Here is a 14,653-nt window from a genome sequence, read left to right on the forward strand (position 1 = left end):
AGACCCCTGCCAAGCCGTCCGGATGCAGAGCCTTTGAGTGGCAGCTGCTGTGGCTGGCCGGAAGCATGGCAGCGACAGGGAGGTCGCTAGGGTGTGGAGGGGCGGGTCTACGGAGGCCTCCTTAGGCCACAGAGCCACGTAGAAGGTAGACCTGCAGTGACCGCTCAGTCCCAGTTGAACGAGACCTACTGAGTCCTGAGGACAACCGACAGAGGCGTTAACAGCACAGAAGGTGAGCCAAGTCCTGGGGGAGGGTGAGTAGAAGGATGAGTGGCCATCGCGGGTTGGTGATCGTTCTACCAGACCTCTATGTCGCAAGAGAAATGGTAAGATGACAGGGCACAGTTGGCCCGCTGGACATACCCACCACCCTTTGGGAAGGTTTACTGACCGTTTATAGAAAGCTTGTGTGTATATAACATGAAAAAGTTGCTCTCAACTTCCCTCCAACCTTTTAAAATAAAACATTTTCCACATCTAGGCTTTCTAGATGTGAAGAGGTTGCCGATGAATGACAGTGAGAAAATCACACATCTTGTAAATTCCCATTTGTTTAAAAAGAAATCATAGGTCGGGCGCGGTGGCTCACGCCTGTAATCCCAGCACTTTGGGAGGCGAGGCGGGCAGATCACGAGGTCAGATCGAAACCAGTCTGACCAATATGGTGAAACCCCGTCTCTACTAAAAATAAAAAATTTGCCGGGAGTGGTAGTGGGCGTCTGTAATCCCACCTACGCGGGAGGCTGAGGCAGGAGAATCGCGTGAACCCAGGAGGCGGATGTAGAGGTTGCAGTGAGCGGAGACTGCGCCACTGTACTCCAGCCTGGGTGGCAGAGCAAGACTCCGTCTCAAAAAAAAAAATTACAAAAATAAATGTCTTCTGGAGGTGACTTTGAAATGGATAGACCACCTCTGGAAGCAAAGCTTCCATGTTTGTTCAGTGAGTTAAAGGACATAGAACAGAAGACCTGAGAAGGAAGTTCTAGGCCAGTCTGGTCATATCTGAAGAGATTTTCATGTTCTAATCTAACCGTGGTTTTGCGTACATTTTATTAATGCTCACTACTGTATATAAGTTGACTAACGTAAAACAATCCCTTTATAAATGTCCTTTTGTTTGTTTATAGGAAGTCCTGTCTTCTGGGATTGAGTTTGGTAATCCACCCCTTGGAGCTAGACACAGTAGTATACTTAGTCATTGGGATGGTGGGAGAGGGAGAAGAGGGAGAAGAGGAAGGATGAAGGAAAGGTCTCTTTGCTAGTATCTCCATATCTAGAAGATGGTTTAAAATTATAACCGTAGATCTATATGAGCATTTTCAGTAAAGTGCCTGTGTTTGTTGTGGACAAGTCTTACTATTTTGCAACATCTGAGCTTTATGAAAGTCCTGGGGTGACAATATATGTTAAAAAGTAGAGCTAGTGAATTAGGCAATTTATTAATTTTTTTTGTTATAATTGATAGAAAAGATGCATCTTGGACATGGAATCGTTAAACCACGTCTGAGCAGTGTATGTCAGAACTTGTTCATTAGGTTGGCAGCAGAGGGGCAGAATGAAGTATAAAGGGAGAGATATATGCAAATATGTCCATGTTTACATTTTGACACTAGCCATTGATGTATGTGCAACTCTTTTGGCTATACTATAGGAATACAGTAAGTAATTCGATGGAAACATACCTTCCTGCTAATATTTTAATGGTATAGATATAAATTATCTTAGAAACATTATACATAGTGTATTCTGCTGCTTTATGTTTCATTTTAAATTGAGCATTAAGAAAATACAGTGTTTTAATCAGAACTCTGCTAATGCTTTTATCTAGAGGCATGTTTTCATTTGGGCCTTCTATGAAATTTTACTCCTAAGAAAGGGAGGATTATATTTTTTCTAGCAGATGGAGTTGGTGTAATGTGTTGCTGGTTATCAGAATAATCATATAGCTTTAAGATTTTGAATTGGTAAATATTCATGATGTGTGAAAAGGCATGATACATAACATATGATCTCAAGTCCATAAAATTGGATGTTGTATCTACACAAATAGGACTTAGAAGGACATGTGAAACTAAATTGCTTGTGATTGTGGATGACTTTGTTCTTTGCTTCTAGTGGTTTTCAGTTTCCTATAATGCACACATTAGCTTTTAAAAAGTGAAGGTTATTTTTAAAAATCTGTTAAAAAAAAAAAAAAAAAAATCCAGGTGACTCTAAAGCATATGGTTGAGAGCCACTGGGGTAAGTTACTGACCCTGGTTATGTAGCTAGTATTTATTCTAAGTGCAATGGGAAGGCATTATAGGGGTCAAGGAGAGGTGTGACATAATCTAATTTACTGTTTAAGGCTGAGGCCTTGTAGAGACTGCACCATGGAGGGTGACAGCAGAAGCAAGGTACCGGTTAGGAGCCAACTGGGGAGAGTAAAGGGAATCAGGACATATGTCAGGCATAGGGCTGCCCAGTCATGCTGACAACAGAAGTCCTGGGAGTGAAGGACAGAGAAGAATCCCTAGAATCTGGGAATCTTTAGCAGTACCAGACACGGAGCTCCTGTAATTTCACGCGTCAGACAGTAATCTCTGCCACCCCTTCCTCTGGCAACTCCCACAGCCTGCAGCAGGGCAGGCACCTGGTAGAGGCATATACAGATGGCTAGAATGAAACAGCCTCTCTGGCGCAATAAACCTCCAGGCTCTGTGGAAACCCAGGTCTCCTGTGTGACTCTGATAAATTCCTTCCCCTCTCCGGCCTTTGTAAAACAGAAATTATATTTTCCACTGCCTGCTTTACGGGCAGAGGTATTTTGAATATCCAGGACAGCAATGCATAATGACAGTTAATAACAGTTGTTTTTAAGAACAACCACCTTGCAAGGTAGAGATGTTCAAACACTCTTACAAACATCAGAGCTGAGAGATAAAGAACTACCTGAGGCCAACTTGCTATCAGTGCTTATGTGGGGTTTTGATCCAGGCCAGTTTGACTTCAAATTCTAGATTCCTTTCACCACATGATGCTGAAATTGCAACAGATTAGATGATGCACTGGCAAGATGGCAGGAAAACTATTACATTCTTTCATTGTTCCTGATACCAAGATTGGTGGGATTCTTTTGAAAAGCAAATTAGTAATGAGTATCAAAATCTACAAAAGTGTTTCTACCTCTTGATCATATTGAATTTATTCTCAAGACAGCAATTTTGAATTATTAAAAGGTGTATACCTAGAACTTTTAGTTCTGCATCATTTGTAAAAGCAATAAATTCGAAGTAATTTAAATTGGGGACTTATTTAAAAAAAAAAAAAAAAAAACTATGGTGTCAAATCAAAGGAGTACTATACAATAATGGTTCTCAGTGAAGGATGACTTTGCCCCGCAAGAGACATTTGACAATGTCTGAAAACATTTTTGGTTGTCCCAGCCTGGGGGGAGGGTGAGTTCTATTGGCACTTGATGAGGAGTGACCAAGGATACTGCAATGTATAGGACAGTCTCCCCAAATGTCAATAATGCTGAGATTGAAAAACCCTATTATACAGACATTAAATATGATGAATGAAGATTTTATGATTTAATAGAGAAAAAGTAGAGTTCCAAATTTGGGGCACACCATGATTACAACCATGGAAAACTTTATCTTGCACATGAAGAAACAGCAGATGAAAACACAGGAAACTGCAAAAATATACATTGATAGAAGTAGAGATAAGTCTTATTCTTTGAAAAGTTTTATTTAATGATGTTATTTTTTACTCTCAGCAAAATTTGGAAAAAAAATTGAAATACAACTTGCTATAGATATCCATTGTCGTTGTTGTTAGCCAGATGAAACATTGTACACAGCACATTTTTGTGCTCAATTGATTCTCTGAAAGGAAAGAAGGAATTTTGTTTGTTTTGCAAAAGTTATGTGAACATATCCAGATCAAAAGTGGTATTTTTAGAAAGCCATGCAACTGTCATATCCATTATGTTGGTCAAGACTCCTTCTGGTGCAAGGAACACAGATCAAACTGGAACTAGCTTACACAAGAAAAGACATATTCGTTCAGGTGACTGGGGGGAAAATGTCTGACATCAAGTCATGTGGACCCGAGAGCAGAAACAGTGCTATCTGCTGCTTGATATGCCCTGTGCCTTTGCTCTCTTTCACTCTCAGACTACCCACTACATTCATTCTCCAAGTGTGGCCCTCATCCTCTATTGCATACTGCTTTCTCACTGGGAACAGAGGAGACACAAATGTTTTGATGGAGCACATGCTCCAGTACATTCCTGGTAAAAGATACATGGGAGGTAAAATTCTGAGACCCTGCATTTCTAGAATTTGTTGGCCTCCCAAAGTGCTGGAATTAAAGCTGTGAGCCACTGCCCAGAGTTTTCTAATGATATAACTCTCTTCATCTCAGAGTTAATAAATAATCATCTAAGACCTACTGAGGGCTCTTTTTCTATAGGATCACAGTGGAAAACTGTAAGAGTGGTACTGGGAGGGAGCACTAGTTTGAGAAGAGAAATGATGGTGGGACCTGGGCATTTGCAGTCAACAAGAAAAGCTGAAAGAAATGCAAACATTCATTCAAAAGCTGCCTAAATTATCTAAGTTTCCATTTCTTCATTACAAAATAGGGCTCAAATGGGACTAGAATAGACCTAAAATGTGTCATAAAATTTCTGTACCTGGAACTGAACATTCATTGCCTCATGTAATGCACCAAGCAGAGCCAGGCAACTAGAAATCATCTGTAGTAAATGTTTCCATTGTTCCCAACTCTTGGCTCCCTTTCTTGAGAGATGATTGCAAGATACTCATGACCAAGTGACTTGAGTATGTTCCTGTAAGTAGGGTATGCTTCCCTGCCCATGTCAGACTCAGCCACGAGACTCAGTGGAGCCAATACGACATAAATGGAAATGACAGAGAAAAGCATGAGGGACAATGCAAGTTTTTTCCAGTTCTCTTACACTTTCCCTTGGTCATCACTTGTCTTGAATCTGGGCTTCTCCTTCAGCTAGATCCCAGATGAGAAGACACAGAACAGGGCCCCAGCTAATCTAGCGTATTAATGAAACAGAAACAAATCTGTTTGTTGAGCCACTGAAGTATGAGGGTTACTTGTCACCACAGCAAAGCTGATTAATACCGAGTCCCACATACAGCTAATAAGGAAAAGCAGGAGGAATAGGAAGATGATAGTGTAGAGCAACAGGAGGAGGGGGCAAGAAAGATGGAAAGGAGAAAGATGATGAAGAAGAGGAAGAGAAGGAGACTTTTAGTAACTATTGCTGCTTAGAATCATGTTAGCGTCTGTGAAAAATAAAAGACCAAGGCTAGGGTATGTATGTTCCCATTTAGAAGATTAAAATCCAGTTGGAGAGGAACCACAAATAAAATGTCCTAGTCACAGGGATAGCAGAATTTAAGGGCTAAGCATGCTCCAGACCAAAGGCTGCAGAAATTCTAGCTGTAGAGGGTAACTGTTAGAGGGGTAGAGAGAACTGAAAGGACTGGAACTGAGCATTGAAGGACGCATATACCACTTGAATGTTCAAAAAGAGGGTAGGTCACTGTAGGCTGAGCACAGAGCACAGAGGGCGGGGGAGTCGGCGAAGCCGAGGGGAGAGGCCACAGCCAAAGACATTCTTGGCTTGAGGATGCCATGACTTCTGAGAGTCATTCCAAGAACCTCTACCTCTTTGTCAGAAATCTCTCAAGACCGAAGGCCCACCTGTCTTTTTGGTGGATGAAATAAAGTTAATCAATTGGAGACCTGCACATGTGAGCTGAGCCAGAGATGCATGAGACTGCCATGCAAGGGGAGAGGGGTGCTCAGAGCAGCTGCTAGTTCCCCCAGATGTACAGCTAACTGGGCTGTGGAGTCTTGACAGAGGACATGTTTGGCTTTCTGACCCCAATCACCCACAAAGTCTGACTGGATTTCTGAAGACTAAGTACAGAATTTCCATTTCTGGAACACCTCTGTAATTTCCTTAAAAAACCAAACTTCGTGGTTTGAGCATACTGCATGTGACCAGTAAGGGTTAGAAGAGGGTTTTGCAGAGCTGAGATGCAAACAGATACTGACCTTTGTTCTCTCAGGCAAATACTCCCCTCTTTGCTCTCTCCTCTGGAATTTCCCACAAACTGTGCTGACCTTCACCAAGGGATAGTAGGCTCTTAAAAATTCTGCCTTGCCCTAACTTGTTCATAGAGGAATTCATGGCAGCTGCAGATCTCCTTGAAGTTCAATTATAGTTTTGTTTCAATGAGAAAATCAGGCCACAGGAAAAATAAAGTGGGCAAAATAGATTAAACAAGGCATAAGACACAATACTAAGGAGAGAGCGGACCACAAATGTTACAGTGTGCTTCCTGTGGCAAATCCACAGAGGGTAATGTTGATTACAAGTTTTCTGGTTTCTAAAAGATAACAGCAGATGCCAGGTGAAGCCCAAGTTTTCCTGGTATTGAAATCAGGGAGAATTTTCCCCCACCCCAATGGAATGACGTCCACCTTCCGTAATGACCCTCAGTGAATACAATAGCAGGTTTCAGTTCCTCAGTATAGACTAACAACAAACGTCAAAATTCCGTTAATCAAATGAACTATTTGAAAGACCTAGGCAATTCAGTCCAGTCTGCAACCATCTGATGGTACCTCTTGACCCAAGGATAGCATGTAGCATATGGAAAAAGAAATGAATGGTTTATCCTTCAAGCAATCTTCTATGAACAATTATTTCTTTTTTAAAAAATGAGCTTCTGATAAGAATAGAGCTGCAGAGTTTGAAGTTATACTATCAGGCAAAAACTTGAGATTCGCACACTGTATTGTTCTTGTCAAAGGAAGACTGGATATGCTTTGGCCATAAGCCAAGTAGAGGGTGGGGGCTAATGTCCTCTTTTGCCAGTTTAAGGAATCTAATCAGGATTGGAGCCAGCATGAAAATTCACTGAACCTCCACCAAGAAGGGGGCCAACAAGAACAGCGATGATTCCCACAGGAGCTAGTTATGCATCTATTCCAACCTGTGGCAAAGTTCCAAATGTTATATGTCATAGAGATCACCCTCTAGCATGTTAGCCTAGAAAATGTTCAAAGTAGCTATTACCAATTGCCCACTAAGACCACAAAACATTTAATAAAGCACCCAGGACATTCGAATCTTAATACCAGTTCACAGCTAAAAAATATTGTATGGCCTAACCAAAATGAGCTACACATGATTACCTTTATAAGTCATAAAATGAGAGTGCTATCGTGAGAGAGAAGGGGGAAGACTGTACTGATGTTTTTAAAAGGTTTGGATATCACTATGAATTGTTATCATTGAAAATAGTTACTCATCCCCACAAAGTCTTCTGATGATGTGAAAAGAAAGTTCTAAGGAATTCTCATTTGTTTTTTCCCTTCTTGCCCCACTGTCTATAGCTCACTCAGCTTACTCCTTAAACCCTGAGGGTCTGTTTCCCTTTTTCCTTCCCACACAAACATCACAGTAACAGTCTGGCCTTCCCAAACCACCACTGGAAACTTCAGCTGAACTGGTCATATATCAGTCAACTCTAGAAGACCAGCTCTGATCCCAAGAAACTGTGACATTGCCTCCATTGGAAGTTACAACCTTCACCTGCCAACCTGGACTCATCCCATAGGCAAGTAAAGGAACATTTCTCCTCTTATTCATCTCAAGCAACAAATCTGGGACAAAATTCAAATTAGCCTTAAGGTCCTTAAGTGGGAAGGATTAGTCTTATAAATTAGTTTATAAATTCCCCCATGACACATAATAGAGTACTGCATACACCAAAGGAGCTTAACAATAGTTGCTACCATTTGTCAAACACTTTCTTTATTCCAGGAGCTGTACCTGAAGCTCTACATGATTGTTTCATGCATACATTTTGTCATTCATTCTAACTCTCCTAGAAAGGTATTATCCCCATTTTTAAGATGGAGAAATGGAGGCTCTGGCAAATGCATTGACTCATCTAAGACAATACAGCTAGTAAGTAGCGGAGTAAACTTTGATCCAGAGACTGACCGGTGCCAAAACCTAAACTCTTTCTACTCTATAGGCTGCCTCCCTATAAACATTTCATTCCTCCAGTGACCACTGTATCAACGATGGAAGTCATAGGTGGGTCAATGACTTCCCAATATATCACATAAATTACCTAACAAAGTCCAGCAATAGTATAGATCTTGAAGTAGTGAATACCATCACTGAAACGTCTTTCTGTCTGAGATATTATAGATAGGATCACTACTCTGATTGAAAAACTGGACTAGATGATCTCAATATCTAAAATAAAAAAGCAAAGACTGGAGTCATATTCTGATCAATAAGGCCAAAGTTAAATTCTAGGTTCCTTTCATTTCAGAAAATGCCCATTAAGTGCCTCATATATGAGATACTATGTTTCAGAAGACAGAGACAAAAGACAAGACACAGTTACCAGTATGGGAGAATTATTATTATTTAAGCTAGATATTGAAGAGAAGTAAGATTTTAGAAAATTGGGGTAGAAAAAAATTGAAAGTTATACCTAGTAGCAGATGAAGGGAATAGGGGTATTCAAACACAGGAAAGTGAGAAACTATAGAAAAAGTTTAGAGAAATAAAGGTACTTCACAGAATGTAGTGGAAGGGAAGCACTGAAAGGTAAATTGAAGCCAGGCTATAGAGGGCTTTGAATGACTAAAAAATCTGGATTTTAGTTGATTGCATTGGAAACCACTGAGACTTTAGAACAAGAGAGTGATTTGTTCATGGCTGTGGCTTAAGTAGATCAATCTGAATCTTCAATAAAATATTAACAAATAGAATCCAATGATGTATAAAAAGAATTATACACCATAACCAAGTGGAATTTATCCCAGGTATGCAAGGCTGGTTCAACATTTGAAAAATCAGTGTAATCCAAGGCATCAATAAGCGAAAGAAAAAAAAATTCATATGATATCAATTGATTAAAAAAAAAAAAAGCAGTTGACAAAATCCAACACCCATTCATGATAAAACTCTCAGCAAATTAGAAATAGAGGGAAACATCATCAACTTCATGAAGAACATCCTCAAAGAACCTACAGCTAATATCATATTTAATAGTGAGACACTGGATATTTTCTCCTAAGCTCAGGAATAAGGCAAGGATGTTCAATCTCATCACTGTTTTTCAACATCGTACTGGAAGTCCTACCTACTGCAATAAGATAAGGAAATAAAGGGTATACAAATAGGAAGGGAAGAAATGAAACTGCTTTATTCACAGATGTAATGTAAATAGATCAATATGGCACCGAGTATAGGATAGTGTGTGGAACTAATAATTCCTTAAGCTCATGCTGGTGTAGAGACCTGCGAGAGCCCACATTTAAAAAATGAAAAACAAACCAACAAGTAAACAAAGCCAAACTCCCAATTGAAATAGCAACCTTGAGCTGAGTTGATGTGGATGCTGAGGCACCTGGGTAGAATATACAGAATTGTGCTAGATGTCAGGGATCTATCTGTTGTGTTTAGGGCAATTTGATTGCACTCTCCCCACTCCTCAGTCACCCCAAATATTGATTTCTCTTCTGGGTATACGAGGGACATGACATGATAGCTGAAGTTGTGTAGTAGTAAGCTGCTTTATAATGGCAATGTATTGATTTTATCTTCTTCCTTGTCTTCTGGAAGGCTCAGCCCAAGCAACTAAGATAACACTAGAAACAAAAATGGCCATAATACAATCTGACGTTTCCATATTTCCTGGATGGTTTCCAAGTGAATTTGCCCTTCAATAGCCTTCAAACTAAAGCAGAAAGTTTCAGAGCAATTCAATTGATGAGAATGTAGTTGAGTGCCAATAATATGTAAAACCCAATAGAGAATAAAAGGAAGTTTAGACAAGTATAGTGTAGGGAAAGAGAAAAAGCAGACGATTTAGAGTCAGTTGAAGCAATCTGAGTTTTGAGTCTTGCATCATTACCTTCAGTTGTGTGACAAGCAAGTCTCTTAATCTCTGAGCTCTCAGCTTTCTTACTTTTGCAATGAGAATGATAATACTAACCTGAATGCTGTGAGGATGAAATCAGAAAGTGCACATGAACTTGGTTGGCTGCAAATGGCTAAAGAGAGGTTCAGTTTGTTTATCCAATTGGTTAAGGCCAGTTGGCAAAGTCTACACATGAAAGCATTAAATATCCAAAGGAGATGAAGAGTACAGGAAGTATAAAGAGCAGAAGAAGAAGTCTGTGGGCTGGAATGAACAACAAAGGCATCCCAAAAGATTTGAGACTCCAGCCAAATCTTAAAGGATTCAGATAATTCAGAAAGAGGAGGCAGGGAAGAGAGTCACTGTCATAATGGAGGCACTCAGAAATAGTTATTAAATGAGTGGGTGAATGAAAGCATACAGAAACAAAAGAACAAATTCGAATATCTAAGAAATAGTCTAGAGGCAGTATGTAGACCAGAGTATAAAATTAAAGATAGTCCTTGATGTTGCAGAAATTTTGTTTAAATGAGTTTTCTACGAGTGCCCATATGAACACTAAGGTATTTTCTAAAGATGGGCATTTCTGTTCCACTAATCTTAGATCACATTGTAGAAATCACACTGTGGCTGGTTTGACCCCTGTACTGTACTGTGCTATCTCTTTGACCTATCTATGACCTGCACATTTTGGTGAATACATTTCCTGTAGCCCCAGTGGGACAAGATAGCTCTTGCACCTCCTGACATATTTAGACACGTATTATCTTAACGGCCACCGTTCTTTCTTTATAACCACCATATCACCTAGACTGTTAAAGTCAGCTTCCTTCACAAACCACAGTGTAAAAGATTCTCATGGGAAAAAAAAAAAAAAGGTGCCAAGGTATCTTATGACTTTGGTGCTTGTGTTTTCAAAAGGAAGCTTTCAGGTAAGAATAGTAAAAGGGACTTAGGAGTAGGGGTTTCAGGGGAAATGCAGAGGGAGAGACAGAGCAGGCAGAAGAGGGGAGCAGCAGAAATTGATAGAAACAACCATACAGATCTGGACTCCGATTTAGGACCCTGTCATTAAATCCCTCTATGATCTTGGGTAGGTTGTGATGTCAGAAAGTTGATAGATGTGATCTCTAAGAATGTTGCCGGATATTCTAGGACTGCAAGTAAAAGAGACGCTATTTTCTTTGCTAGGAAAAGGCAAGTCAAGCCCAACTCTTCTTTTCTGGGGCTCTATTATCCTCCTCCCACCCCACCCCAATAATCCAGAGAAGCAACTGGCCCTATCATTCAGAAGGCAATGGATAAATTTGGGTTGAATCAGTAGGTCTATTTTTTTTTCTGTTATTTTCACTCTCCCAAGCTTAAGTGGAATTTCTCATCAAGTTCTAACCCCAGAAACATCATTATGAGCACCACACTTTAAGCCAGACATTGACAAACCAGACTTCGTCCAGAGAAGACTAGCCAGAATGGCAAGGGTTTGAGAATTTTGTCTAATGAGAAATAAATTAGAAAATAAGATGTTCAGGCTAGACAGGAACAGGCTTGGGAGAAGCCCAGCCTCGGCTATAAGCAGCTGAAGCATGGGCAGAGAAAAATCAGTATGTTTGGTGTTACTCCACAGGCAGAAGGAGGGCCACCAGAGGAAGTTCCAGAACAGCAGATGACACTGCCACTAGAAAAACTTGCCCACAATTAGAGCAACCAACGTAGCTCATGGGGCAGTGACCTCCCTGTCTCAGGAAAGGTTCTAGCTCAACAGGCTCCATGCCCATCTGCCAGGAGACCTCAGAAAGTATACAGTCAGCGGGACAAGGGATCGAAGTATCCTTTCCAAGGCCAAGATTCTAGGATTCCACCTCAGAGTGGACTGTGAAACTTGGCAAATGTTGGTCATTTTACTTTCTAACTGTTTTGTTTTGTTGCAACTTGCCTAAGTTATTGTAAACTGAATCCCGTGATGTGTGACTGTATGTTACTGCTTTTCCATGGGTCTTCAAGGGAGCAGGGACATCAAAACCTTTGGTTTAAAGTTCCCGTAGTTTCTGTCTCCTCTCCCAAGCAGAAGTCCCACCATTGTGATCAGGAATAAAACACTTCAGGCACGATGTGATCATTATTCCAAAGTTCTGTGAAGCCCATTACTGGCTTTGCAAAGTGAAAAGTGTAACTTTGGATTTTTCTGATCAGAGTATTATAGAGAGGAGCCCACCCTTCTCTTACTATACAGAGAAGAGTAAAACACAGTCACCTTTCCATAGCATCTGAGTGGACCTAACACAGGGCAGTGAAAGTGACGCAGAACCATCTTCAAAGCCTTCAGGAGCACACGTGACCTCAGGTGAGACATCCAGGAGGCGGGGAACAACTCACAGTGGCCCCTGTTTTAACGGTTTCAAGTTTCTTTGCCCACTTTCTGAGTCCCTTAAATCCTGGCTTTTCTTCCTTAAATTGTTCCCTAATTTGTACCCAAAACATTTCTCTTCAAGAAATCATTAAATTTAACATGAAAATACTGTTTCTAATAGGAAATGAACAGGAACAACCTAGCTCTCCGAAGAGGAGTATTTTATCCAACTCTGAACTGCTCACACATTAGGCAACTGTGAACAAGGCTCATTTAAAAATCCATGAAGCTTCTAATGTTTTCACCACAAAATATATTAAGTATTGAGGTGCTGGATATGCTGACTAGTTTAATTATTCCACATTGTATTCATAAATCATAACATCATCTTATTCCCCATAAAATTATACAATTATAAATTGTCAACTTGCAATTAAAACAATAAAATCCAGCCTGATGTGGTGGCTCACATTTCTAATCCTAGCATTTTGGGAGGCCGACGTGGGAGGATTGCTTGAGCCCAGACATTTGAGACCAGCCTGGGCAACATAGCAAGACTCCCATCTCTACAAAAAAATAAATAATTAGCCAGGCCTGGTGGCATGCACCTGTAGTCCCAGCTATGTGTGAGGCTGAAGTAGGTGAAGCACTTGAGCTTAGGAGGTCAAGGCTACAGTGAGCTGAGATTGCGCCACTGCACTCCAGCCTGGGTGACAGAGCAAGACTCTGTCTCAAATAAATAAGTAGATAATCAATCCATGAAGCAACTATATAAAAATGCCGAGGTGAAAATGGAAAGAGAACTATGCATATTATAGGGTTGTGACCCCATAAGATATGCGTACATGTATACAAATACATAAAAGGAAAAACATTTTAAAGACAAATAGTTAAAACAATATTAGGGGAAACTTATTTGAAGGACACCTTCTTCCCTTTCTCCCCATAGACATCTATTTTAAATTTCCATTAAATTCTTAAAATTGTTTGCATAGCAAGTAATAATTTAAACAAATATTTGATTACTTCTGCATTACGTTTTTTGTTTTTTGGGGTTTTTTTTTTTTTGGCCAGCATTACCTTTTAGAAGCCGGTTTCCTTCCCCCAGAACACACTCATGTGTAAACTGGGGATGGTTTGGTTCATCTGATTTTTATTTGAAGTTGCCACAGCCTGTTCACTCTGAAGGTTACATACATGGGAGAAACTTCATAATAAAATGACAGTCAGCCTACTGCTTCATTTTCTTAGCCAAGAAAGGATCTAAACCCTTCACATAACAGGAAGGGGCATGCCAGCCCAGGTACTTAAACCAACATTAGCATTCACCAAAAAATACTGGTGCACCGCACCCCCACTCTCGCAGTGCTGTAAGCTTAGGCTTCCTTTGGGATATAGCTAGTGTTCTGTTTCCTATTCAGCCCTTCACATCCAGCAGACCCTGCACCCCAGTTCTGCGCCTGGAATGGGACTCCCAATTGCCATGTGCCCAGCTGAGTTCCAGTTAGAGTCAATTTCCCTAGACCCCATCCCTGTCTTCTGGTGTCCACGATTCTAACAAGCAGGCACATGGCCATAGGCGGCCTTCAAGACAGCACTCCTCCTCAACAGTGTTCCTAAGTTATTGTCCCCCTAACTCACCCCACAATATGACTGTTGGTAACACCTTTAAGGAAACCTAAAGAACTTTTACCAATGACCTCAATATTGCAGATCAAGGCCAGGGCATACCTCCCTCTCCCCGACCTCCCTGGAGAAAACAGTGCCTAGAAATACATGTGCAGGGGCCCCAGGCTGTGCACATCCCCCGCAGGCCCAATGCCACCTGCTTGGTGTTCCCAAAAGCTTTTTCCAGATGGAGCCACAAAGGCCTTTCTAGTCCCTTAAATCCTAAACCTTAAACATTAACTTTAATTCACCTGGTTTATACATCGTATCAATTTTACTAGAGTTGTTGAACATTTTGTTATATGAAAAAAGCCACCTCGTGTTGGTCTAATAGACCATCCAGACTAATACTGGCCCTCTGATACCTGTCCCAGCTCTACTCAGCCTAAGATTGGTCCTTCCCCAAACTCCCACCCACACTGGTTCTGCCTCTGCACATGTCTGCTTCCTGTGGGTCACTCTCTGAGCAGCAGCCCTAAGTCTCTGATTTGTCTCGAATTAGCCTTGCTGTCTCCCCTTTACTAAACTGAAAGCTCCTTTTGGGAGGGCCTGGGTCAAGGACCAGAGAAACAGGCACTGGATAGGGGCACATAGCAGGTACTCACCAGGGACTTGTGGAATGAAACTGGAACAGAGACATTACCAAACA

The 14,653-nt window shown here is 40.9% G+C and overlaps 1 long non-coding RNA gene across 1 annotated transcript; it reads left to right on the forward strand.

The window, feature by feature from the left end:
- Positions 1-106: 106 nt before the first annotated feature.
- LOC140713427 (uncharacterized) lies at positions 107-12,787 on the forward strand. The gene is made up of 4 exons (XR_012095505.1): positions 107-232; positions 11,087-11,186; positions 12,055-12,330; positions 12,518-12,787. It is a non-coding gene; the product is annotated as an uncharacterized lncRNA (long non-coding RNA).
- Positions 12,788-14,653: the final 1,866 nt, after the last annotated feature.

The sequence above is a fragment of the Chlorocebus sabaeus genome, chromosome 14 (assembly GCF_047675955.1).
Source record: "Chlorocebus sabaeus isolate Y175 chromosome 14, mChlSab1.0.hap1, whole genome shotgun sequence".
In the NCBI taxonomy this organism is placed as follows: Eukaryota; Metazoa; Chordata; class Mammalia; order Primates; family Cercopithecidae; genus Chlorocebus; species Chlorocebus sabaeus.